A 26,825-nucleotide genomic window follows, 5' to 3' on the forward strand; every position below is an offset into this window, starting at 1 on the left:
TGCTTGGCGGCTACCTGAAATAACCCATTATCACTTTAATGTATATTCTTCCGGAATTATTTCTCATATTCCTTTAAGAAAATGGAATCATGTTGGAAAGAACGTTTTAACTTAAAAATATTAAAAGGAAACATCTATATCAATAAGTAAAAATATACATCAGAATTAAATGCCTGGGATGAGAAACACCTGGGTGCCCTCTAAGACTCGTCGGTAAGCCATCTGGCACACTCAACTTATTAAGCAAATCCCAACCTTCCCTGAAGCCTCCTCCAACGCCTAAGTCAGAGCCACACTGCGCCGGCACCTCACCCTGGAGCCCTGCCAGGTGTGGGGAACCACATACAGCGCTCTGCTCAAAAGCCTGCAGGTGTCCGACCGCCCGAGGCCCGCTCGAGGGGCGTGAACTGCGCTTGCGCACGGGAGCGATAGCGCGTCTTTCCCCTGTGAGGAGGTGGAAGGCCGGCGACAGCTATGCCAGCTTCCGACTCTGACAAGGCCCTAGGTCACAGCAACCCACACAACCTTGTCCACTGCATGCCCTGACGGCCAGTTTCTTCTGACAACAGAGACATGTCTAGAATTCATCTCCGGAGGTGGTTGCTGCCTGTTCCTCCAGCCTTTTCCCCTGAAGAACAGCCTCTTCCCCTGAAGAACAGCCTCAGGTGCATACATAATGGTAAGTACCATTGTTTTTTTGCTAGCTTTTTGAGATATAATTGATATACAACATTGTTTAAGTGTAAGCAGTGCAACGTGATGATTTGGTATAAGTATCTATTGTGAAATGATTGCGGCGTAAGGTTACTTTCATTACCTCACATAATTACCCTATTTTTTTTTGTGTGTGTGTGATGTGTGGTGTGAACTTTTAATATTTACTCTTTCAGCAAATTTCGAATATATAAAACAGTTAACTACAACAGTAGTTATATTGTCATCTTATAACTGAAAGTTTTTTCTCTTTGACCAGCGTCGCACCATTTCCTCGTCCTCAGCCCTTGACAACCAGCATTGTATTCTCTGTTTCTGTGAGTTTGACTTTTTTAGATTTAGCAGAATGCCCTCAAGGTCCATACATATTGTTTCAAATGGCAGGATTTCCTACTTTTTCATGGCCCAATAACATTCCTTTGTGCGTCGGTGTGCCTATCACATTTTCTTTATCTGTTCGTCCCAGGATGAACGCTTAGGTTGTTTTGTGTCTTGGCTATTGCGGATAATGCTGCAGTGAACTTGAGGGTGCGGATATCTCTTCAAGATAGTAATTTCAGTTTCTTGGGACGTATAACCAGAAATGAGATTGCTAGATGAATATGGTAGCACTATTTTTAATTTTTTGGAAACCTTCATACTGTTTTTCATAGTGGATGTACCAATTTACATTCCCACCAACAGTACACAAGTGTTCCCTTTTCTCTACATCCTTGCCAGCACTTGCTATCTCGTCTGCTTGATGACGGCTATTCTAACAGGTGTGAGGTGATACCTCTTTATGGTTTTGATTTGCGTTTCCCAGGTGATTAGTAATGGTGAGGATTTTTTTGTATACCTTGTATATGTCTTCTTGGAAAAAAATGTCCATTAAGTTTCTCTGCCCATTTTTAATAGAATTATTATTATTATTATTGCTATTGAGTTGTATGAGTTTCTTATATATTTTGAATATTAACTGCTTATCATAAGTATGTATTGTCAATATTTCCCCCCATTCCTTAGGTTGCCTTTTCATTTTTTTGGTGGTTTCCTCTGCTATGCAGATTTTTAGTTTGATGTAGTCCCATTGTTTGTTTTTGCTTTTGTTGCCTTGGCTTTGCCTGTCAAGTCTGAAAAAATCATTGCTAAGATCAATGTCAAGGGGCTTTCCCCCTCTACTTTCTTCTAGGAGTTTTACCGACTTAAATTTAAGTCTTTGATACTGTGATAGTTAGTACCAGGGGGAAAGTCTAGAATGGTTTGTTAAGTTTCTGAAGTCACCCATGCCATGGACATATTATAGTTAGCCCCAGATCCATAGTCTGGCATCAAAACTTCAAGGCAAAAATGCTTATTCAGAACTTCTTACAAAGTGTTATGCTTAAATTGTAAGTTATATATTGGTACAAAAAATTTTAAGTCTTTAATCCATTTTGAGTTAATTTTTGTGAGTGGTATAAGATAGGTGTTTGGTTTCATTCTTTCCATGTAAATATCAAATTTTCCCAACACCATTTATGAAGAGACTATCCTTTTCAAAGATTAGTTGACCTTATATGCATGGGTTTATTTCTGAGCTCTCCATTCTGTTCCATTGGTCTGTCTGTTTTTATGCCAGTACGTAGTGATTTTTTACCCTAGTTTTATTGAGATATAATTGACATACAGCACTGTGTAAGTTTAAGGTGTACAGCATGATGATTTGACTTACCTATGTCATGAAATGATTATCACAGTAAGTTTAGTGAAATCTATCATATATAAATACAAAAGTAAAGAATTAGAAAAAGTATTTTTTCTTGTGATGAGAACTCCTAGGATTTACTCTCTTAACTTTCATGTATAACATACAGCTGTGTTGATTCTATTGATTCTATTGTACATTACATCCCTAGTACTTATTTATATTATAACTGGAAGCTTGTATCTTTTGACTAACGTCCTCCAATTCCCCCACTCCACACCCCTAATTTCTGGTAACCACAAATCTGATCTCTCTTTCTATGAATTTGCTTGTTTATTTGTTTTTGAAGTATAATTGATCTGCAACACTATGTTAGTTCTTGGTACACACCATAGTGATTTGGTATTTCTATACATCTCAAAATGAACACCACCATAAGTCTTGTTACAGTATGTCACCATACAAAGATATTACACAGTTATTGGCTATATTCCCCACATGTACATTGAATACCTGGACTCAATTATTTTGCAACTGAAAGTTTGTAGTGCTTAGTTCCCCTCACCTATTTCTTTCCTCCTCTCATCCCTTTCCCTTCTGGCAACCAGCTATTTTTGTTTTCTGTATCTGTAACTCTATGTCTGTTTTGTTATGGTTGTTTGTTTTACTTTTTACATTCCACATGTAAGTGAAATCATATAGTTTTTTGTCTTTATCTGACTTATTTCACCTAGCATAATACCTTCAAGGTCCTTCCTGTTGTCAGAAATGGCAAGATTTCATTATTTTTTTATGGCTGAGTATTATTCTATTGTACATGTATACCACATCTTCTTTATGCATTCATCTGTTGATGGGCAATTAAGTTGCTTCGTATACTGGCTATTTTAAATAATGCTGCAATCAACATAGGAGTGCGTATATCTTTTACAACTAGTGTATTTGTTGTTGTTTTTTTTTAAAATAAATACCCAGGAGTGGAATTGCCGGATCATATGGTAATTCTATCTTTACTTTTTTGAGGAATCTCCATACTGTTTTTCATAGTGGCTGCACCAATTTGTCAATACATCCCCATCAACAGTGCACAGAGGTTACCTTTTCTTCACATCCTTGTCAACACTTATTACTTGTTGTCTTTCAGTAAATTCCATTTGACATGTTAGATGATATTGCGGTTTTGATTTGCATTTCCCTGGTGATTAGTGATGTAGAGCATCTTTTCATGCGTCTATTGGTCATTTGTATGATTTTTTGGAAAAATGTCTATTCCAGCCCTCTGCCCATTTTTTAATTGGGTTGTTTGTTTTTTTGATGTTGTGTTGTATGAGTTCTTGTATATTTTGGATATTAACCCCTTATGAGATATATCATCTGTAAATATCTTTTTCCATTCTGTAGGTGGCCTTTGCATTTTGTTGTTAGTTTCCTTTGCTGTGCAAAAGCTTTTCACTTTGATGTGTTTTAATTTGTTTATTTTTGATTTTGTTTCCCTTGCCTGAGGAGACATAGCCAAATAAATATTACAAAGACCAGTGTCAGAGTGTACTGCTTATGTTTACTTCTAGAAGTTTTATGGTTTCAGGTCTTCCATGTAAGTCTTTAATCCATCTTGAATTTATTTTTGTGCATGGTGTGAGAGAGTAGTCCAGTTTTATTCTTTTGCATGTAGCTGTCCAGTTTACCCAACACTATTTATGTCTTTTCCCCATTATATATTCTTGCCTCCTTTGTTGTAGATTAATTGCCAGTATAACTGTGGGTTCATTTCTGGGCTCTCTATTCTATTCTGTTGATATATGCATCTATTTTTGTGCCAGTAGCATACTTCCTAGATTGTGGTAGCTTTATAGTATAGTTTGAAATTAGGGAGCATGATATGTCAAGCCTCATTCTTTCTCAAGACTGTTTTGGCTACTTGGAATCTTTTGTGTTTCCATACAAATTTTAGAATTATTTGTTCTAATTCTGTGAAAAAAAAGCCATTGGTATTTTGGTGCGGATTTCATTGAATCTATAGATTGCCTTGAGGAGAATGGTCATTTTAACAATATTAATTCTTTCAATCCATGAACATGGTATATCTTTCCATCTATTTGTGTTGACTTCAATTTATTTCATCAGTGTTTCATAGTTTTCTAAGGTCAGGTCTTTTACCTCTAGTAAGATTTATTCCTAGGTACTTTATTCTTTTTGATGCAATTGTAAATGAGATTGTTTCCTTAATTTCTCTTAAGTTTGTTGTTAGTGTACAAAAATGCAGCAGATTTCTGTGTATAAATTATGTATCCTGTAATTTTACTGAATTTATTGATCATTTCTAGTAGTTTTTGGTGGTGCCTTGAGGATTTTTATGTATAGTATCGTGTCATCTGCAAACAGTGACAGCTTTCTTCTTTCCAATTTGGGTTTCTTTTATATCTTTTTCTTTATTGCTGTGACTGGAACTTCAAATTACCATTATGAATAAAAGTGGTGAGAATGGGCATTCTTATCTTGTTCCTGATCTCAGAGGAAATGTTTTTAGCTTTTCATTATTGAGTATGATGTTATCTGTGGGCTTGTCATATATGGCCTTTATTATGTTGAAGTAAGTGCCCTCTATATCCACTTTGTTGAAAGTTTTTATCATAAATGAATGTTGAATATTTTTTGGTATCTATTGAAATGACCATATGATTTTTCATCAATTTGTTGATTGGTGTATTGCATTGATTGATTCGTGGGTATTGAACCATAGCTGCATACGTGGAATAAATCCCGCTTGATCATGGTGTATGGTCATTTTAATGTATTGTTGGATTTGATGTGCTAAATTTTTGTTGAGGATTTTTGTATCTGTGTTCCTTAGTGGTATTGTGCTGTAATTTTCCTTTTTTGTGATATCTTTGTCTTATTTTGGTATCTGGGTGATGCTAGCTTTGTAGAATGAGTTTGGAAGTATTCCTTCTCTTGTAATTTTTTAGAATAAGTTGAGAAGGATAGGTATTAACTGTTCTCTAAATATTTGGTAGAGTTCACCTGTAAAGCTTTTTTTGTTTGTTGGGTTTTTTGGATTACTGATTCAATTCCATTACTGGTAATTGGTCTGTTCATATTTTGTATTTCTCCCTGCTTCAGTCTTGGGAGATTGTACATTTCTAGAAATTTGTATACTTTTTCTAGGTTGTCCATTTTATGGCATATAATTGTTGGTAGTATTATCTTATGATCATTTGTATTTCTTTGATATCGATTTTAGCTTCTTTTTCATTTCTGATTTTATTGATTTGGGCCACTTTTTTTTTTCTTGATGAATCTGGCTAAAGGTTCATCAATTTTGTTTATATTTTCAGTGAACCAGCTCTTAGTTTCATTGGTCTTCCCTGTTTTTATTTTTTATTTATTTTTATTTTTATTTTTTTAGTGTACTGAATAAGCCACTTCCATTTGAAGATTCAGTGTGATAAGCAATGTTTAAATTAAACGGTTTGTACTGAAAAAGAACAAAGGAGTAAATCTTACTTAGGAGTCTTCATGCTAGTTCAACTAAGGACACAAAGGATGGTGTAAGAAATAAACACAACCATTGGGTTAGTATTAAAAATATAACATTTTAACACTTCTGAGTATTAAATGAAAGTAACAGTGGTTAAAGTACCTGGCAAACAGAAAGCACCTAATAACTGTTTGTTGATTCTCAAACTGAATGACTTTGCCAAATAAAAATAACGAATGCATCCATATGTAACTATTTTATAACAAACAAATGTAAATTATTTCACAGATCCTTTTAATGAACAGTATTTCATCTTTAAGGCAATAGTTCTTTAACCATTAGCAAGATCGGTCTCAAAATACTTTCAGGCACTGAAATAGATGCACATGTAATTTCACTACAACTAAGTATAATGAAAAGTATTCTGAATGACAGAAGTATATAAAATAAGATCACCTTTATAACCTGAATAATGCATAGTAATTTAACCAATAAATCAGAATCTGTAAAATTAGATATGTACTTCTTTGTATCAGCCCCAACAATGGTTTTAAACTGATTGATGACAGTTTTGAAATAACTACTTAGGTCAAATTGTATTCCACATCTAAGATGCTGGCTTATTTTCAAGTTTGCCTCCCCTTGTTAAATTCTGTTTGTTTTCTAAAGTCAACATGTTTTGGGTATTCTACACATTTAATTAACAACTTCAGAATTTTAAACTTTAATGTAAAAAGTTTTATCAGATGGTTCTCACTTTAGAAAACCTTTAAGAATATCATCTACATTAATTTTTACAGTTACAAAAATGAGGGTTATTGCTGATGACAGGTCTTTTTCTATAGAACTTCTCATTGGGGTGTATTCTACATGTAAACACAAGAAATCCTCTCATGTGTCTTCTGGTTAATAATTCCTATAAACTGGAAAATCCACGAAGGAAGCTTTTCTATATGTACAAGAAAAATATTTCCAACAAGAAGCCCCTTTACAGAAATATATGGAGAATTACAAATTGACTTGTATTTATGCAAATGAAAATTATAAAATGCTTCATGATAGGCCTATATGAAACATTTTCTTACAGATTCTTGAAAATATATTAACAATCATCTTATATCTGATTTTACCATCCCCTCATTTTTTTAAGAATGCCATTATTTTCATTTCACTAGAGAGAGGGCTCTACCGTAGCCGTAAACGTTACCTACAGTAAATATTTTCTATTATATATCTATTCATTTCTGAGGGTAAGTGACAAAAGGAAAAGACTCTCCTTTGTTCTCCCTCTCTTCCTGGCAAACAGGTAGACCTCTACCATGTGGAAGGTGGTAGATATATAGAAGCTATATCTTATAAACCAGGTCATGTGTATATTTCCCTTTTGTTATCCCTGAGCTTTTAATAAAAACCTCATCTAAATGTTGCAGCCTTGTCTCAGCTGTGCTTATAGAAGATAAAGCACAGGTTTATCTCATGATTAGTTCAGAATTAAAAGGTGGGGGGACAGTCTAGGAACAAACTGTGGGGGACTAGAATAAATATAAAGGTCTTAGTGCCATTTTAGTCAAGTCTTGCACTGTCTGTGGTGAAGCATGCAGGTTTTATTTTTTTGGGGTGGAAGCTTACTGCAGGATTTCTTGAAGACTGGTTCTCCTACTACATATCTAAGAATCACTTAAGATTAAAAATCTAGAGATCTGGAACGCATCCCAAATATAATGAATTGTTAAAACGTATGTGGTAGATGGTAGGTAATAGGCATTCTGAAAAGCTCCCCAAGTGATCCTTACACATTAAGGCTTGAGAATCACTGCAAATCACTGCTTTATAGGATTAGTTCTTTCAAGGGGTCTGCAAGGTCAAAACTATTTTCATAATTATACTAAGATGTTATTTGCTTTTTTTCACTTTTTCATGAATGTTCAGTAGCATTTACTATAGGCTGCATGATGTGTGATACTACAACAGACTGAATGTAGAAGCAGAGGAGATTCCATCTGTCTTCTTTAAACCAGACAGTAAAGATATTTGCAAAAAATGAAATACAGTGCCATGTTTCTCACTAAATCTTTTTACGTTTTGGAAAATAGACATTTTTCATGAAAATGTTCTTTATGTTAACACATGTTTATTATTTTAATGAATATTTTATAACTTTTTATTTTAAATGTAATATTAATATATATAACCCATATAAACAAAAGGTCTTGAGACCAAAAAGTTTGAGAACTGCTCTTTCCAGCAGACATCCAGCACCCTATGAACATTACTGGTGATTGGCATGGCCACTTGGTTCCTTGGCACACTCAGTGTATATTTCACTTTAAATATGATTCAGTAGATCATCTGCAAAAAGCTTTTAAACTTATTTTGAGGCAAGGGGATTTAATCTGACAGTGTAATACAAGTTTTAGTTAAAAATCTAGCATATTTTCCTTAGTGACATTAGAATGTAATAAATAATCCTTTAATATACAAACAGGCTGTCTGATGTATGAAATAGAAAACCATACATTATATGATGCATTTAGAAATGTTAATTAGTGATGTGACACCATTAGCATTAGATTCTACATGAGTGGTGGCAAACAAATGGCTCACTCCAAATGTTAGCTAAGAACAAACCCTTAATTTTTGAAAGAAGATAAAGTAGGGGATAAACTGGGGTTCTGAGAGAAGAAAGAATTCTTTTAAATTTACACATTTTGAAAATGTCGAAATGCAAGTCAGCAGATTGATACTGACACTATATTAAGCTATACAACTTTATTTTTTTTAAAGAACTTTTATTGAGATACAGTTAACAGACAATAAACTGCATATATTTAGAGCGTACTGTTTGGTATCCCAATCTCCCAGTTCATTCCCCCCCCCAACCCTCCCTGCTTTCCCCACTTGGCGTCCATATGTTTGTTCTCTACATCTGTGTCTCTATTTCTGCCTTGCAAACCGGTTGATTTGTACCATTTTTCTAGATTCCACATATATATGTTTATATATTTATTTTTCTCTTTCTGACTCACTTTGCTCTGTATGACAGACTCTAGGTCCATCCATGTCTCTACAAATGTCCCAGTTTCATTATTTTTTACAGCTGAGTAATGTTCCATTGTATATATGTGCCACATCTTCTTTATCCATTCCTCTGTTGATGGACATTTAGGTTGCTTCCATGTCCTGGCTACTGTAAATAGTGCTGCAATGAACATTGGAGTGCATGTGTCTTTTTGAATTATGGTGCTCTCTGGGTATATGCCCAATAGTGGGATTGCTGGGTCATATGGTAACTCTATTTTTAGTTTTGCAAGGAACCTCCATACTGTTCTCCACAGTGGCTGTATCAATTTACATTCCCACCAGCAATGCAAGAGGGTTCCCTTTTCTCCACACCCTCTCCAGCATTTACTGTTTGTAGATTTTCTGAAGATGCCCATTCTAACCGGTGTGAGGTGATACCTCATTGTAGTTTTGATTTGCAGTTCTCTAATGAGTAGTGATGTTGAGCAGCTTTTCATGTGCCTCTTGGCCATCCGTATGTCTTCTTTGGAGAAATGCCTATTTAGGCCTTCTGCCCATTTTTTGATTGGGTTGTTTGTTTTCTTAATATTGAGCTGGATGAGCTGTTTATAGATTTCAGAGATTAATCCTTTTTCTGTTGATTCATTTGCAAATATTTTCTCCCATTCTGAGAGTTGTCTTTTCATCTAGCTTATAGTTTCCTTTGCTGTGCAGAAGCTTTGAAGTTTCATTAGGTCCCACTTATTCTTGTTTTTATTTCCATTACTCTAGGAGGTGGATCAAAAAAGATCTTGCTGTGATTTATGTCGAAGAGTGTTCTTCCTATGTTTTCCTCTATGAGTTTTATAGTGTCTGGCCTTACATTTAGGTCTTTAACCCATTTTGAGTTTATTTTTGTGTATGGTGTTAGGAAGTGTTCTAATTTCATTCTTTTACATGTAGCTGTCCAGTTTTCCCATCACCACTTATTGAAGAGACGGCCTTTTCTCCATTGTATATCCTTGCTTCCTTTGTCATAGATTAGTTGACCATAGTTTATTTTTGGGCTTTCAATCCTGTTCCATTGATCTATATCTCTGTGTTTGTGCCAGTACCATACTGTCTTGATCACTGTAGCCTTGTAGTATAGCATGAAGTCAGGAAGCCTGATTCCACCAACTCCGTCTTTCCTTCTCAATATTGCTTTGGCTATTCGGGGTCTTTTGCGTTTCCATACAAATTGTAAAATTTCTTGTTCTAGTTCTGTGAAAAATGCCATTGGTAATTTGATAGGGATTGCATTGAATCTGTATATTGCTTTGGGTAGTATAGTCATTTTCACAATATTGATTCTTCCAATCCAAGAACATGGTATGTCACTCCATCTGTTTGTGTCGTCTTTGATTTCTTTCATTAGTGTCTTATAGTTTTCTGAGTACAGGTCTTTTACCTCCTTGGTTAGGTTTATTTCTAGGTATTTTATTCTTTTTGTTGCAATGGTGAATGGGATTGTTTCCTTAATTTCTCTTTCTGATCTTTCATTGTTAGTGTATAGGAATGAAAGAGATTTCTGTGCATTAATTTCATATCCTGCAACTTTTCCAAATTCATTGATTAGCTCAAGTAGTTTTCTGGTGGCATCTTTAGGATTTTTTTATGCGTAGTATCATGTCATCTGCAAACAGAGACAGTTTTACTTCTTTTCCAATTTGGATTCCTTTTCTTTCTTTTTCTTCTCTGATTGCAGTGGCTAGGGCTTCCAAAACTATGTTGAAAAATAGTGGCAAGAATGGGCACCCTTGTCTTGTTCCTGATCTTAGAGGAAATGCTTTCAGTTTTTCACCATTGAAAATGATGTTGGCTGTGGGTTTGTCATATATGGTCTTTATTATGTTGATGTAGTTTCCCTCTATGCCCACTTTCTGGAGAGTTTTTATCATAAATAGTTGAATTTTTTCAGAAGCTTGTTCTGCATCTATTGAGATAATCATATGGTTTTTATTCTTCAGTTTGTGAATGTGGTGTATCACACTGATTGATTTGGGAATACCAAAGCATACTTGTATCCCTGGGATAAATTATACTTGATCATGATGTATGATCCTTTTAACATGTTGGATTCTGTTTGCTAATATTTTGTTGAGGAGTTTTGCATCTATGTTCATCGATGATATTGGTCTGTAATTTTCTTTTTTTTTTTTTTCTTTTTGTGATAACCGTTTTTTGTGTGATATCACCCTGGTTTTGTTATCAGGGTGATGGTGGCCTCATTGAATGAACTTAGGAGTGCTCCTTCCTCTGCAGTTTTTTGTAAGAGTTTGAGAAGGATTGATGTTAGCTCTTCTCTAAATGTTTGATAGAATTTGCCTGTGAAACCATCTGCTCCTGGACTTTTGTTTGTTGGAAAATTTTTAATCACAATTTCAATTTCATTGCCTGTGATTGATCTGTTTATATTTCCTGTTTCTTTCTGGTTCAGTCTTGGAAGGTTGTATCTTTTTAAGAATTTGTCCATTTCTTCCAGGTTGTCCATTTTATTGGCATATAGTTGCTTGTAGTAGTCTCTTATGATCCTTTGTATTTCTGTGGTGTCAATTTCTCCTTTTTCATTTCTAATTTTATTTGAGTCCTCTCCATTTTTTTCTCAATAAGCTTGTCTAAAGGTTTATCCATTTTGTTAATCTTCTTAAAGAATCAGCTTTTAGTTTCATTGATTTTTGCTAGTATTTTCTTTGTTTTTGTTTATTTCTGTTTTGATTTTTATGATTTCTTTCATTTTACCAACTTTGGATTTCGTTTACACCCTTAGGTGGGTTTATTCCTAGGTATTTTATTCTTTTTGACGTGACTGTAAATGGGATTGTTTTTTTGGTTTCTCTTTTCTAATACTTTGGTCTTAGTGTGTGGAAATGAAACAGAGTACCAAAATAACACTGTTCAAAAAAGACTTGAGTTGCCATTTCTGGCTTTGAGGTTAGAGAAAGGAGTCACATGACAGAAAGTGTGGGCAGCAGGGAAAAGGATTCTTCTCCACACCAACAAAAGGAGTGCGTTGAGACACGTGTACTTCTGATCTCCAGAAACAGAGGATCGGCCAATATGGAGGATTAGAAAAATCTTGAGCTCACCTCCTCTCATGAGCACATGAAAGTCACAACTATGTGTAGTACAACCAGTGATGAAAAAGCCTGAGATTAAGCATCAGAAGAAGAACCAAGTGAAGTGGAGATGGGCAATCTACCTGAGAAAGAGTTCAGAGTAATGATCATAAAGTGGATCAAAGAACTTGGGAGAAGAATGGATGCATAGAGTGAGAAGTTAGAAATGGTCAACAAAGAGAAAATATAGACAACAACCAAACAGAGCTGAAGAGTATGATAGCTGAAATTAAAAATACATTAATACAGAGTGAAGTAAGCCAGAAAAAGAAAAACAAATATTGTATGCTAACTCATATATATGGAATCTAAAAAAAAATGGTGCTGATGAACCCAGTGACAGGACAAGAATAAGGATGCAGATGCAGAGAATGGACTGGAGGACACGGGGTTGGGGGGGCGGGGGGCGAAGGGGAAGTTGGGACCAAGTGAGAGAGTAGCATAGACATATATATACTACCAACTGTAAAATAGATAGCCAGTGGGAAGTTGCTGTATAAAAAATGGAGATCAACTCGATGATGGGTGATGCCTTACAGGGCCTGGATGGGGAGGGTGGGGGGAGTCATGGGAGGGAGGGAATATGGTAATATGTGTATCAATATAGCTGATTCACTTTGGTGTACCTCATAAGCTGGTACAAGAGTGCAAAGCAATTATATTCCAATAAAGAGCTTAAAAAAAAGAATACATTAGAAGGAATCAGTAGTAAATTAAATGATACAGAGGAACAGATCAGTGTGTTGGAAGAGAGAGTAGTGGAAGTCATTGGCACTGAACAGAAAAAAAGGAAAGAGAATAAAAGGAAATGAAGACATCAAGTTACCCTAATATTCACATTATAGTTGTCCCAGAAGGAGAAGAGAGAAAGAAACAGGCTGAAAATACATTTGAAAATATAATATCTGAAAAATTCCCTGACCTGGGAAAGGAAACTGTTGCCCAAATTCAGGAAGCACCAAGATTCCAGTACAGGATGAATCCAAAGAGGAACACACCAGGACACACTGTAAATAAAGATGACAAAAGTTAAAGAGACAGTATTAAAAGCAGTGAGGGAAAAGCAACAAATAACATAAAAGGGAATTCTCATAAAGCTATCAGCTTATTTTCTTTTAACAGAAATGCTTCATGTTAGAAGAGAGTGGCATAATATATTGGGGTGGCCAAAAATTTTGTTCAGATATTTCCGTAACATCTTATGGAAAAAGCTGAATGAACTTTTTGGACAACCCAATATTTAAAGTGATGAAAGGGGAAAGCCTACAACCAAGAATACACTACCCAGCAAGGCCCCTGTTCAGATTTGATGGAGAGATCAAAAGCTTTACAGACAAGCAGAAGCTGAAAGAACTTAGCACCAACAAATGAGCTTTACGAGAAATCCTAAAGGAAGTTTTCTAGGAGAAAAACAAAAGGGCAGGACTATAAACAAGAAAATTAAAAAATGAAAAAGTGCCCTAGTAAATGCAAACATACAGTAAAGATAGGAAATCATCCACACACAAAGCTAGTAAGAAGGTGAATAACAAAGTAGTAAAAATCATCTACATCCACAATAAACAGTTAAGGGATACACAGAACAATGAAATGTAAAATATAATATCACAAACAGTAATCATGAGGGTAGGAGAGTACAAATGCAGGTTTTTAAAAATGCATTTGAAGTTTATATACCAACAAACTAAAATAATCATATATATACACCTATATAGAGGCATGTACACACACACACACACACACACACTCCTCATGGCAACCAAAACCCCCAAATCTGTAATAGATATACACACAAAAAGGAAAATGCAATCTAAACATAACACTAAAGATTGTCATCAAATCACAAGAGAAGAAAAGAAAAAGGAAAAAAAAAAAGACCTATTAAAAAAACCCTAAAACAATGGTCAAAATGCAAATAAGAACATACATATCAATACTTATCTTAAATGTAAATGGAATAAATGCCCCAACCAAAAGATGCAGAGTGACTGAATGGATACAAAAACAAGACATATGTATACTGCCTAAAGGAGACTCACTTCAGATCTAGAGACACACACAGACTGAAAGTGAGGGGATGGAAAAAGATAGTCCATACAAATGGAAATCAAAAGAAAGCAGAAGTAGCAATACTCATATCAGATAAAATATACTTTAATATGAAGACTGTTACAACAGACAAGGAAGGACACTACATAATGATCAAGGGATCAATCCAAGAAGAAGATATAACAATTGTAAATATATATGCACCCAACATAGAAGCATCTCAATATATGAGGCAAATATTAACAAATATAAAAGGAGAAGGAGACAGTAACACAATAATAGTAGGGGAATTTAACACCCTATTTTTTGATGAACAGATTATCCAGACAGAAAGTCAGTAAGGAAACATTGCCTTTAAGTGATGCATTAGACCATATGGACTTTATTGATATATGTAAAGCATTCTACCCAAATGTAGCAGAATACACATTTTTTTTTCATGTGCACATGGAGTATTCTCCAGTATTGATCACATGCTAGGCCACAAAACAAGCCTCAGTAAATGTAAGAAAATTGAAATCATACCAAGCATCTTTTCCAACCACAATGCTATTGAGATTAGAAATCAAGTACAAGAAAAAAAAACATACAAAACACAAAATTCTGGAGGCTAAACAATATGCTATTAAACAACCAATGGATCACTAAAAAAATCAAAGAGGGAAACTGAAAATTACCTAGAGACAAATGAGAGCTAAAATATGGCAATCCCAAACCTATGGGATGCAGCAAAAGCAGTTGTAAGAGGGAAGTTTGTAGCAATACAAGCTTAACTCAAGAAATAAGAAGTCTCAAACAACCTATACTTATAGCTATAGGAACTGGAAAAAGAAGAAAACCCAAAGACAGTAGAAGGAAGAAATCATAAAAAATTACATAAAATGGAGATTAAAAAACAATAGGAAAGATCAGTGAAACTAAGAGCTGCTTCATTGAAAAGATAAAATTGATGAACCTTTAGCCAGACTCATCAGGAAAAAAATGGAGAGGGCCCAAGTCAATAAAATTAGAAATGAAAAAGGAGAAGTTACAACTGGTGCCACAGAAATACACAGCATCTTAAGAGACTACTGTGAACAAATATATGCCAATAAAAGGGACATTTTAGAGGTAATGGACAAATTCTTAGAAAGGTACAATCTCCCCAGACTGAACCAGGAAGAGATAGAATACATAAACAGACCAATTATCAGTAATGAAATTGGATCAGTAATTGAAAAACTCCTGACCAAAGAAAAATATCCAGGACATGATGGCTTCACAGGTGAATTCTACTATACATTTAGAGAAGAGTTATCAACCATACTTCGATACTGTTTCAAAAATTGCAGAAGAAAGAATACTTCTGAACTCATTCTATGAGGTCAGCATCACCCTGATACCAAAACCAGACAGAGATATCACACAAAAAAAGAAAATTACAGGCCATTACCACTGATGAACATGGATGAAAAAATCCTCAACAAAATCTTAACAAACTGAATCCAACAATACATTAAAAGAAACATACACCATGATCAAATGGGATTTATCCAAGAGATGCAAGAATGGTTCAATATCTGCAGATCAATCAGTGTGATACACTGCATTAACAAATTGGTGAATAAAAATTATACAATCACCTCAATATATGTAGAAAAACCTTTTGATAGAATTCAGTGTACACTTATGATAAAAACTCTCCAGAATGTAATAAAGGCCATATATGAGAAAGCCACAGCTAACATCATACTCAGTGGTGAAAAGCTGAAAGCATTTCCTCTAATATCCAGAAAGAGACACAGATGCCCACTCCTACCACTTCTATTCAACATAGTTTTGGAAGTTGTAGCCACATCAGTCAGAATTGGCAGATGATGTTATACTATATCAATACACAGCAAATCCTAAAAATGCTACCATAAAAGTACTAGAGCTCATCAATGAATTTGGTAAAGTTGCAGTATAAAAAATTAATATACAGAAATCTGTTGCATTTCTGCACGCTAACAATGAAGTATCAGAAAGAAAAATTAAGGAAATAATGCCATTTACCATCGCATCAAAAAGAATAAAATACCTAGGAATAAACCTATCTAAGGAGATAAAGGTCTTGTACTTGGAAAACTATGAGACACTGATGAAATAAACAGAAGACAACATAAACAGATTGAAAGATACACTGTGTTCCTTTATTGGAAGAATTAATATTAAGGTGACCATACTAACCAAGGGAATCTACAGATTCTGTGCAGTCCCCATCAAAATACCAATGGCACTTTTCACAAAACTAGAACAAATATTTAAAATTTGTATGGAAACACAAAAGACCCAGAATAGCCAAAAGAATCTTGAAAAAGAAGAACTGAACTGGAGGAATTATGCTCCCTGTCTTCAGCATATACTGCAAGACTACAGTTATCAAACTAGTATGGTACTGGCTAAAAACAAACACATAGATCAATGAAGCAGAGTAGAAAGCCCATAAATAAACCCACTCACTTTTGCTCAATTGATCTATGACAAAAGAGGCAAGAATATACAATGCAGAAAGACAGTCTCTTCCAGAAGGGAGGTTGGGAAAACTGGCCAGTTACACGTAAAATAATGAAATTTGAACATTCTCTAACGTCATGTATAAAAACAAACTCAAAGACCTAAATATAAGACCACAAACTACAGGAAAACATAGGCAGAACACTCTTTGCCATAAATTGCAGCAATTTTTTTTTTGGGATTCACCTCCTAAAGCAAAGGAAATAAAAGCAAAATTAAACAAATGGGACCTAATTAAACTTAAAAGATTTTGCAAAGGAAAGGAAACCATGGATATAACAAAAAGACAACCCACTGAATGGGAAAACATATTTGCAAATGATGTGACTGATAAGGTGTTAATATCCAACATATATAAACATCTCATACCACTCAACATCAAAAAAACAAACAATGCAATTTAAAAAATAGGCAGAAGGTCTGCATAGACATTTTTTTTTTTGCAAAAAGGAAATGTAGATGGCTAACAGGCCAACTGTGAAAAGATGCTCAACATCACTAACAGTCAGGGAAATACAAATCAAAACCACAATGAGTCATTACCTAACACCGACTGTATTGCTGTAAACTTCCCTCTTAGAACTGCTTTTGCTGCATCCCATAGGTTTTGGGTTGTTGTGTTTTCATTGTCATTTGTTTCCAGATATTTTTTGACTTCCTCTTTGATTTCTTTAATGATTTCTTGGTTGTTTAATAGCATATTGTTTAGCATCCATGTGGTTGTATTTTTTACAGTTTTTTTCCTGTAATTTATATCTAGTCTCATGGTGTTGTGGTCAGAGAAGTTGCTTGATGTGATTTCAATTTTCTTGAATTTACCAAGGCTTGATTTGTGACCCAAGATGTGATCTATCCTGGAGAATGTTCCATGTGCACTTGAGAAGAAAGTGTATTCTGTAGGTTTTGGATGGAATGTCCTATAAATATCAATTAAGTTGATATAGTCTAATGTGTCATTTAAAGCTTGTATTTCCTGTTTGGATGATCTGTCCATTGATGTAAGTGGGGTGTTCAAGTGTCCTACTATTATTGTGTTACTGTCGATATCCCCTTTTATGGCTGTTAGCATTTGCCTTGTGTATTGAAGTGCTCCTATGTTGGGTGCATAGATATTTACAATTTTTGTGTCTTCTTCTTGGATTGATCCCTTGATCATTATGTAGTGTCCTTCCTTGTCTCTTGTAATAGTCTTTACTTTAAAGTCTAATTTGTCTGATATGTGTATTGCTACTCCAGCTTTCTTTTGACTTCCATTTGCATGGAATATCTGTTTCCATCCCTTCACTTTCAGTCTATATGTATCCCTTGGTCTGAAGTGGGTTTCTTGTAGGCAGCATATAGAAGGGTCTTGTTTTTGTACCCATTCAGCCAGTCTGTGTCTTTTGGTTGGAGCATTTAATCCATTTACATTTAAAGTGATTATTGACATGTGTGTTCCTATTACCATTTTCTTAATTGTTTTGGGTTTTTTTTTGTAGGTCTTTTCCTTCTCTTGTGTTTCCTACTTAGAAAAGTTCCTTAAGCACTTGTTGTAAGGCTGATTTGGTGGTGCTGAATTCTCTTAACTTTCGCTTGTCTGGAAAGCTTTTGATTTCTCCCTCCAATCTGAATGAGATTCTTGCTGGGTAGAGTATTTTTGGCTGTAGGTTTTTCTCTTTCAGGACTTTCAGTATATCCTGACACTCCCTTCTGGCCTGCAGAGTTTCTGAAGAAAGATCAGCTATTATCCTTATGGGTTTTCCCTCATATGTTATTTGTTGCTTTTCTCTTGCTGCTTTTAATATTTTTTCTTTGTGTTTAATTGTCGTTAGTTTGATTAATGTGTGTCTTGGAGTATTTCTCCTTGGGTTTATTCTGTATGGGACTCTCTGTGCTTCTTGGACTTGGTTAATTATTTCCTTTCCCATGTTGGGGAAGTTTTCCACTATTATCTCTTCAAATATTTTCTCAGACCCTTTGTTTTTTTCTTCTTCTTCTCGGATGCCTATGATTCGAATGTTGGTGTGCTTAATGTTGTCACCAAGGTCTCTGAGACTGTTTTCCATTCTTTTTATTCTTTTTTCTCTTTCCTTCTCTGTGGCAGTTATTTCCCCCATTCTCTCTTCCAACTCACTTACTCATTCTTCTGCCTCAGCTATTCTGCTGTTTATACCATCTAGAGTGTTTTTAATTTTGGTTATTTTGCTGTCCATTACTGTTTGTTTGCTCTTTAGTTCTTCTGAGTCCTTATTAACTGTTTCTTGTATTTTCTGTATTTTGTTATCGAAATTTTGGATCATCTTTACTATCATTACTCTGAATTTTTTTTCAGGCAATTTTCCTTTTTCCTCTTCATTTGTTTGGTCTTGTGGGTTTTTTTCCTGCTCCTTTGCCTGCAAGGTGTTTCTTTGTTTTCTCATTTTGTCTAATTTATAGGATTTGCTGTCTCCTTTCCCTATGCTACCTAGTAGTAATTCCTCTTGTTTCTGCCCCCTGCCCCCTGTGGTGGGGTTTGTCCAGTGTCTTGAGTAGGCTTCCTAGTGGGGGGGGGGGGCGGGTCTGGTGTCTGCTTTCCAGTGTGTGGCTCTATGTCTTTTCTCTCTGAAGAGCAGGGCCATGTCAGGAGGTGTGTTTTAGGGTATCTGTGAGGTTAATATGGCTTTAGGTAGTCTGTGTGCTGATGGGTGGCTTTGTGTTCCTGTCTTGTTTGTAGTTTGGTGTGAGGTGTCCAGCACTGGCAGTTGCAGGTAGTTGGACAAAGCCAGGTCTTACACTCTGATATAGGGCTCCATGAGAGTTCTCTGCAGTTAATCTTCCCTGTGTCTGAGGACTCCCTAGTAGTCTAGCATCCTGGATTCAGTGCTCCCTCCCCAGAGCCTCCTACTTTACTTCTGATGGAGTAGTCCAGACTTCAGAGGTTGCTTCTCCCATCAATAAAGGGGTTTAAAGAAGCCTGTCCAAGTCCCAGACTAATGGCAGAGTGTTGAGTCAAACAAATACTAAATCAAGGAGACACACACATGTATAAGACACACAACTGCTGAATCCAATAGAACATAAGGCACTAGAAAGACCTGATAGAAGAACCCCAGTATGCCATTAGACAATCAAAGAGAAAAGCAACAGAAATTTAAAACCAAAACCAAAACCAAAACACCACACACACACACAAACACAAATCCAGGGAGATTTTGAAAGCTAGGATCAAATATAATAAAGAGGAAGAGTACCACCAGACAGACTGAAGATTCTCAGAATGAAATCAGACAGTTATACTTAGAGCTAAGATAAAGACCAAACCTCATAATAAAAACCAAAGCAGTGTGTCATCTGGAGAATAAAGCAAGGGAACAGAGCAGACCAATAATATTGCTTATAATTATATTAAGATAAAATAAACTAAAAAAGGATAGAAGAAGACAGGTCAACAGAAGAGCATAATGTGACTGGAAATATGAAAAGAAAAAGAAAAAAATAGAAATGTATAAAAGTGATGAAAGAGGGTAGGAGAGATACAGTCAGCACTACAAAAAACTTAGCTAGAAATAGAAATATGTAAAAAGTCTAAAAATAAAAATAGAAGAAAAAATAGAATAAAAGAATAAAAAAAATGTTATAATGTGTGTAGATCCCTTATGACTAAGATTGTAATTAATTAAGGGAAAAAAAACCACACACAGAAACACATATCCAGGGAAATTTTGAAAGCTAGGATCACATATAATAAAGAGTGAGAGTACAATCAGACAGAATGAACATTCCCAACACAAGATCAGACAGCTATAATCAGAGCTAAGATAAAGACCAAACCTAATAATAAAAACCAAAGCAGTGTGTCATCTGAAGAATAAAGCAAGGAAACAAAGCTGAGTGATAATATTGATTATATTAAGATAAAATAAACTAAAAAAAGGATAGAAGACAGGGCAACAGAAGAGTGTAGTGTGACTGGAAATATGAAAAGAAAAAGAAAAAATAGAAATGTATAAAAGATAGAGATGAAAAGACAGTAGGAGAGATACAGTTAGCACTACAAAAAACTTAGCTAGAAATAGAAATATATAAAAAGGCTAAGAATAAAAATAGAATAAAAATAGAATAAAAATGTATGTTATGAAATGTGTAAATCCCTTAGGACTAAGATTGTAATTAAAAAAAAGAAAAAAAGCTAGAGCTGATCCCAGAATGGACCAGATCAATAGAATTAATAATAATATTTCTGTTTCTTTGGGGTCTCAGCAGTAAGTGTTCTTCTACCCACCTTGGGCTTTTTATGTTACTCTGAGACTAGCAGAGCTTCCTTTATTGTTCATATGTAAGTGTGTGGGGAGAGAGAGGGTACAATAGTGGCTCCTTCCCCTGGGAGTGAGTGAGCAGTGGTGCCCTGCCTGGGTTGCAGCAGCTTGGGTGGTCCCTGTTTCAGAGGGACACCAGTGGCTCAGGCCAAGAGAACAACTACAACTGCGGTCCCCCCCCCACACACACACTGCTGCAACTGCACTGGGGCACCCTGCCTGGGTCATGGCGGCTCAGTCGGCCATGGCAGTGCCTGTTGCAGAGGGATGCCAGCAGCTCAGGTGTAAACAGAATGTCTGCAGAGCTGTGGCACTCTGTGGACTTCTGGCTCTTGGCTCCAGGTACTCTAGGCCAGCCCTGGCCGGGGGCCTTTGTTATCCATGACTGCATTAGCCAGGCCCAGTGGGGTCCTTCCTTTGTCAGTCGCAGGCATTGAGAGAGAGGCTACACCTGTGGCTCCTCCCTGCTGCTTGTGAGTCAGCAGTATTGCCCCCATGGCCACCCAGCTTTCTGCGGTAGGCATTCTCCACTGCAAATTTCTTCCCTCCTTTCCTTTCAGTTCGTCTCCCCACTGCCAACAATGTTTCTCACCCTGAAGCAGTTCTCCGGTTCCCACGTTCCAGCTGCCAGACCCCCTGTTCAGCTGTGAACCAACGTCTCAGTCCGGACATGCTGAGCCGTGGTGCGGTGGTGTGGACCCTCTGTGTGTTTCTCCATCTTTCCCATCTGCCACAGCTCAGCCACTTGACCCTCTTTGAACAGTCCCAAATGCCACCCTTCTGACCCAGGGAAACTCCCTGTTGGAGGAGGGGTTTTCCCATCAGATAAGGGACGTCCCCAAATTCGGCAATCTCCCCTCTGTTTCAGATCCCCCCACCCCAGGGTGTGGTACCCGTCCCTTTCCTTTCTTCTCTTCCTCCTTCTCCTTTTTTTTTTTTTTTTTCCCTCTGTCCTACCTGGTTATGTTGGGATTTTTATGGTCCTTTCTGGTGTCTGAGGTCATCTGCTGGTATTCAGTTGGTCCTCTGTGGGTATTATTGTGTCTTTTGATGTATTCCTGGTGCATCTGTGGAGAGGGATGCATTCCACATCTTTCTACTTCACCACCATCTTTCTTACCCCTAGGAATTGATTTTATTGCTATTGTGACCCTTATACCATCTCTTTGTGGCTTCTTTTTTTGTCTTTGAATGTAGGATATCCTTTCTGGTAGGTTTCAGTGTTTTTTTGTTGATGATTATTTTGCAGTTAGTTTTGATATTGGTCTTTTCATAAGCTCACGTCCTTCTACTCTGCCATCTAATCTAGAATTACAATTTTTCACATCACTTATTCTCTGGTATTACGTGGGTTGTCAGGAATCCCAGCTTCCATCAGCATGGACACAGCCTCATGTTGTCCTGATGCAGAAAGCCCAGTGAATCCTCTGTTTAGCATTTTTATTACATCCTTTTTGAAATCAGGGTCTGGTAGACTAGAGCAGTCTGTTTCAATCAGGGAATTTATCTTCTTTTAGTTGAGAATATTTCCTCTGGTTTTTCATTTTACTTAAATTCCACTGACTCTATGAATTTAGGAGAAACATTTATCTACTCTGGTCTTCATTGGCCATATTTACGTGGGAGCATCCCTATGTAGACTGTGTAAGTGTAATACTTTTGGTTGCAGTGTTATTTTTGTTATGGATGCCTGCCACGTCTTTCCTCAAAAGAATTGCTGGCAATTTTTCCCTTGATAGGGGGTTTGACTACTGCTTTAGTGCCCAGTGCCTGTGCTGGATGTTGGGCAGGGCATCCTCTTTGCTCTGTGGCTACATAGCCCTGTTATGGGCTGGGTCTCTCCACAGTTTTTGCAGTAGAAGCCCCCAGATCTGGTTCTAAGTTGCGGTGAAGTTGTTTGGACTGTAGCGCTTCTACTGTGAAAGGAGTCACTGAGTATTCCTTCCCAGGGCCATCCCTCCTTTTGGCCATGATGTGTGATTCTGTAATGCTGCCCATCACCTAGTCTGCATGCTAGCATAGTCCACTGCTGCTTGCACCATCCCTGGACGTGCCCCTGCTGTGGGAGCACTAATAAACAGCCGAGATGTCAGGGCCACCTCTGGAGTATGTGTGCTCTCAAAACCCACTGCCGCTGGAGCTACATTCTGCCATGAGCATGCTGACAGTGGGCTCCTTCGATAGACCCGTGCCCCATGCTTTGTGTGTTGATAATGTGGCTCTTATGGTGGGCCTGTACTCCCTCTTGTGCATGTCAGTAATGGCATCTTGGCCCATACTCCAGAACCTTTGGGCTGTCTCCATGTAGCTAAACTGAGTCCTCTACTTGGGTCTGTCCACTTAAGCCCAAGTTTCAACACCCAGCTGCTGCATGCCCCAATAAGTGCACATCTTGAGCTGAGAAGTGTGGTGTTATGCAGCCATCAGTGCTGGTCCCTGTCTACCCTGCCTGGCAGTAAGCCAGTACCCACATACTTCTCTAGAGCAAAATCCAGGCCATTCGAGCTCCATATGTGTCCCAGTGGGCATCACATCTGGCAAAGGGGGTTTCCAGGGTGAGGCAACATTTCTTCTTTTACAACTCCCTGCCAGGGGTGTAGGTCTTGTCTTGATTCTTTTATTTTCTTTTTATCCTACCTGCTTTCATGGGTATCTTTCTTGGGGCTCTGATTATTAAGAGATCTTCTGCAAGATTTCAGTTGGTATCCTGTGAAAATTGTTTCACATGTAGATGTGTTTCTGATGTGTGTGAGGGGAGTTGAGGTCTAAGTCCTTCTACTCTGCCATCTTGATCTCTGCTACACAGCTAGACATCTCCTGTTGGCTTGAAATTACATAGGCACCTCTCCCTCTACATCCTAGTTCTTATTTCTCTTATAAATGGAAATGTCTACTTTTTCACTGCCTTCATCCCATCCCTGCCCCGCCCCCCATGAAATCACATGCTCTGGTAACCACAAATCTTACCACTTTTTCTATGACTTTGTTTTTCAAGTTGTTGACCACTGTTTCAATTTCTGATACACAACATAGTAATATGATATTTCTTTGTATTTCAAAATGAAGACCATGATAATTCCAGTTACAGTGTGTCAGCATCCAACAGTATCGTTATTTATTGACTGTATGACCCACACTGTACATTTCATAACTGTGACTCAATTATTTGCAACTGGATGTTTGTATCTCTTAATTTTCCTTACCTATTTTTTTCCCTTCCCTAAATGCCCTCCCCTCTGGCCAGCACCTGTTTATTTTCTTTATCACTGTGTTTCTGTTTTGTTACCTTTGTTATTTCTTTTGTTTTATATGTTTATTCATTTTTTTAAAACTCCACTTTTAAGTGAAATCATACAACATTTGTTTTTTTGTGAGTCATTTTACTTAGCATAACTTCCTTGAGGCCTATTCAAGGTGTCACAAATGGCAAATTTTCATTCTTTTGTTAATGGCTGAGTAGTATTCCAATGTATATGTATTTATCACATCTTTATCCATTTATCTCTTGATGAGCACTTAGGTTACTTCTGTATCTTGACTACTGTAATAGTGCTGCAGTGAATACAGGGGTATACTTATATTTTCTAATTAGTGTTTTTGTATTCTTTGAATAAATACCCACAAATGGAATTACTAGATCACGTGATAGTTCTGTTTTTAATTTTTTGAGAAATCTCCATTCAGTTTTCCACAGTGGCTGTACCGATTTACTTTCTCACTAACATTGCATGAGTTCCCTTCCCTTTCCTCCACATTTTCACCAACACTTGCTCTTTGTTGTCTCTTGTATAACAATTATTATGACAGATGTGAAGTGATATCTCATTGTGGATTTGATTTGCATTTCTTTGATGATGAGCCATGTTGAGCACCTTGTCATGGATCTGTTGGACATGTGTATGACTTTTTTGGAAAAACATTCAGGTCTTCTGCCCATTTTTAATTTTTTTTATGTTGAGTTGTATGAGTTCTTTGTAATTTTGAGATATTAACCCCTTGTCATATATACTGTTTATAAATATACACTCCCATTCTGTAGGTGGATATTTTGTTGACAATTTCCTTCACTGTACAAAAGCTTGTGAGTATGATGTAGTCCCACTTGTTTACTTTTGCCTTTGTTTCCCTTTCCTGAGGAGACATACCCCAAAAAACACTACTGAGATTGACGTCAAAGAGCATACTGCCTATATTTCCTGGTTCAGAAGTTTTATCATTTCAGATCTTACATTTAGTTGTTTAATCCATGTTGATTTTTTTTTTTGTGCATGGTATGAGAAAAGTCAGCCAATTTGATTCTTCTGCATGTAGCTGTCCAATTTTTCTAATACAATTTAATGAAGAGTCTTTTCCCCATTATGTATTCTTGCCTCCTTTGTTGTAGATTAATGGCCTGGATAAGTGTGGGCTCATTTCTGGGCTCTCTGTTCTGTTCCATTAATCTGTGTATCTATTTTTGTGCCAGTACTGTACTGTATTAATGACTGTATCTTTGTAGTATAATCTGAAGTCATAAAGTGTGATACCTCTAGCTTGTTCTCAAGATTATTTTAGCTATTCAGGGTATTTTGGGTTTCCAATCAAATTTTAGAATTATTTGTTCTAGTTATGTGAAAGATGCTATTGGTATTTTGAAAGGGATTGCATTGAATCTGTAGAATGCTTTGGATAGCACAGTCATTTTAACAATATTTGTTCTTTCACTCAATGAACATGGCATAAGTTTCCATCTGTCATGTCTTCATTTTCTTTTATCAGTGTCTCATAATTGTCAGAGGAAAGGTCTTTTACCTCCTTAGTAGGTTTATTCCTAGGTATTTTATTCTTTTTGATGTGATTCTAAATGGGATTTTAATTTTTTTTGGTTTCTCTTTCTAATACTTTACTGTTAGTATACAGAAAAGAAACAGAGTATTAAAGTTACACTGTTGGAAATAGACTCAAGTTGCCATTTCTGGCTTTAAGGTTAATGGAGGAAGTCACAAGACAGAAAATGTGGGCAGCAAGGAAATGGATTCTCCTCTGAACAGACAAAAGGAGTGCATTGAGACCCATTTTGTACTTTGACCTCCAGAAATAGAGGACCAGCCAAGATGGCAGAGGAAAAAGAACCTAAGCTCACCCCCTTTTCAGAGCACATCAAAATCACAGCTATCTGCAGAACAACCATTGATGAAAAAAACCAGCACCTATGAGAAAAGATGTTCCAGAACTAAAGATATAAGGAAGAAACTGCCAACAAGATGGGTAGGAGGGGCAGACTCATGATATTGTCAAGTGACATATCCCAGGTGGGGTGCAACACACAAACTGGTGAATATTTATATTGCAAAGGTCTTCCCACAGGAACAAGACTGTTGAGTCCCATTTTGGACTCCTGAGCATGGGTGTCTTACACTTGGCAGATGAGCCCCCTGAGAATTGTCTTTGAAGGCCAATGGGGTTTTATTATGAGATTCCTATAGGATTAAGGGAAATAGAGCATTCACTCTTAAAGGGCACGCACAAAAGCTCTCATTCATCAGGACCCAAGGCAAAAGCAATAATTTGATAGAAACCTGGGCCAGACCTACCTGCTGGTCTTGGAGAGTCTCCTGTGATGCAGGAGACAGCTATGTTTCACCCTGGAATGAAAACACAAGCAGCAGCCATATTTGGGAACTTTGTACCATATGGACACTGGTGCAGGTGAGTGACATCATTGGATCCTCCATCTAGGTCATTAGCATCAGGACTTGGCTGGCCCCACCCAATAGCCTGTAGGTGCCGGTGCTGTGTCATCTCAGGCAAAAAACTCATCAACATCAGGCTGCCTGAAGACTTCCTGAGTCCACAATCACCTCTAGACATGCCTCTAGAAAAGTCCCTACCCACTAGAGGGCCAAGACCCAGCTCCACCCACCAGTGAGCAGGCACAGGTTCTTATATCCAGGAAGTGTGCACTAGCCTCT

At 36.8% G+C, this 26,825-nt stretch overlaps 1 protein-coding gene across 1 annotated transcript in view; it reads left to right on the forward strand.

The window, feature by feature from the left end:
• The first annotated feature begins 545 nt into the window (after positions 1-545).
• The window catches only part of GABRR3 (gamma-aminobutyric acid type A receptor subunit rho3), a 725,962-nt gene continuing 699,682 nt past the window's right edge, over positions 546-26,825 (forward strand). The window contains exon 1 of the mRNA XM_057697588.1: positions 546-679. The gene's annotated coding sequence lies outside the window, so the exon portion shown is untranslated. The remainder of the gene's footprint in view (positions 680-26,825) is intronic.

The sequence above is a fragment of the Hippopotamus amphibius genome, chromosome 10, assembly GCF_030028045.1.
Source record: "Hippopotamus amphibius kiboko isolate mHipAmp2 chromosome 10, mHipAmp2.hap2, whole genome shotgun sequence".
NCBI classification, from domain to species: Eukaryota; Metazoa; Chordata; class Mammalia; order Artiodactyla; family Hippopotamidae; genus Hippopotamus; species Hippopotamus amphibius.